Source organism: Trichosurus vulpecula, chromosome 7 (assembly GCF_011100635.1).
Source record: "Trichosurus vulpecula isolate mTriVul1 chromosome 7, mTriVul1.pri, whole genome shotgun sequence".
Classification (NCBI taxonomy): Eukaryota; Metazoa; Chordata; class Mammalia; order Diprotodontia; family Phalangeridae; genus Trichosurus; species Trichosurus vulpecula.
In genome coordinates, this window is record NC_050579.1 from 117796906 (window position 1) to 117798955 (window position 2050).

At 39.8% G+C, this 2050-nt stretch overlaps 1 pseudogene; it reads right to left on the minus strand.

Moving 5' to 3' along the window:
- Window positions 1-471: 471 nt before the first annotated feature.
- On the minus strand, window positions 472-940 carry LOC118858221 (annotated as a pseudogene).
- Between the last annotated feature and the right edge of the window lie 1110 nt (window positions 941-2050).

Below are 2050 nucleotides of genomic sequence, written 5' to 3' on the forward strand. Positions count from 1 at the left end.
TTACATAAAACATTTCTCTATTAGTCATTTTGTACAAGAAGACTCGAATAAAAGAAAAAAAAGTAAAAAATAGAATGCTTTAGTCTGTATTCCATCACTATCAGTTCTTTCTCTGGAGGTGGATAGTATGCTTCATCATTAATCCTTTGGGATTGTCTTAGATCATTGCATTGCTGAAGATAGCTAAGTCATTCACAAGTTTTTCATCAAACAATATGGCTGTTACTGTGTACGACATTCTCCTGGTCCTGTTCACTTCACTATGCATCAATCCATGTAAGTCTTTCCATGTTTTGTTTTTTTTTTCTGAAATCATCCTGCTCATCATTTCTTACAGCACAATATTATTCCATTAAATAATATACCACAGCTTGAGTAGCCATTCCCCGATTAATGGACATCTCTTTGATTTTCCAATTCTTTTTTTTTCAGTTAGATGTGACATTATTATTTTAGTACACAAACCAAAATTTATGCAACCAGAGCAGAGGCTGTGGATGATTCATATTTCCAATTGGATGGGAGCACTCTCTTGGTCTTGTAGTACCGAGCCAGCCGATGAATTCGGCTCTCCTTCAGAATCAGACAGGATTTAGAATCCTTATCCTTTCTGTTTCTCTCAAGATGCTTTCGAACAGCAACAGCTTTCTTGATCAAGTGATAAAGATCTTCAGGAAGATCGGGGCAAGTCCCTTGGACTTTAGAATTCTCAAAATTTTGTTGCCAGTTACAAAGCATACTTGTGCCACACCATGAGAATCCCTCAGGATCACACCGATCTGGGAGGGCGTCAGGCCCTTCTTGGCCAGCTTGTAGATCTGCTCCTTCACATCGTCCGAGGTGAGCTTCAGCCACGTGGGCACACTGTGGCTGTACGGCAGAGCCAACTGGGACAGGCCCTTCCCGGGAGCGTGCATGCGACCCATGATGGAGACGATCTGGCAGCAAAAGAGCTGATTTCCCAATTCTTAACCGCTACAAAAGCTGCTATAAATATTTTTTATACAAATAGTTCCTTTTCCCTATTTTTGGATGTCTTTGGAATATAGACCTATGAGGGGCACAAAACTTTTAAGTAGAATTCAAAATCAGCTTTCTTCTGGCTGCTCAAAGTCCAACAATGTTCCCAATACACTAAATTACATCTAGGACAAGGATGAGGTAACTGAAACTACAGAATGAATAGGGGAAAACCCCGACATTTTTAATGTTTTTCTTCTGTGCTAATCACTATGTCAAATGCTAGGTAATACACATACAACAGATACAAAAGCAAAGATTGTCTTTCCCTTCAAGGTGCTTGCATTCCTATGGAGGAACAACATTCCTTCCTGGAAGACAGGAAAGGGTACTTCAGACTAAAAACTTTCGTTTGTCTTTCATTTCCAAAGAGGACCAGTGACATCACAGGGTGATGTCTTGACTTGCATGTTAATTAGATATAGCCATTGAAGAAGCCTGCCCCCTCCCCCCACCCCAGCTTTAAAATACCCAGATGTTGGTGCTTCTCTTTCTGGTAACTATGTATATAATGTCTCAGACAGATAGCTAGAAGCCTGTCTGTTGATTTGTGTTATTTTGCTCTGTCTATATAATTTCTGCTTGTAATTTCTGTTTGTGTTTTCTCTGAAGTTCAGGGTGCTGACTTTTTCCCCTGACCTCAGTGAATGATATATGTATGTTTAATTAAAATGAGATTGTAAATCCCTTAAAGTTACTTTCCTTAGAAAAGCAGATCAAAGAATCTGTGCTGGCAGCTCCCCCGTGTGCTAGTGTTATTGGTCGTACACAGCAACAGTAGCAACAAGTAGCATTGTTGTTGCACCAAGCTTTAAGCACTCGACAACACCTGCTTCAGCAGTCTTCGTGGCCATTGGAATAAATTGTTTTCACTTGCCCATTCCTCTTGGAGAAAGTCAAAGGGATAGTGAATGGGCCCAATAGACAGTATATTAACACACTTAATTCAGAAACAAAGGTAGAATTGGTTTTATCACATTTCCTGATTCCAGAAATCGAAGTCAGGAATTGAGGTAAAGGAAAGTATGCA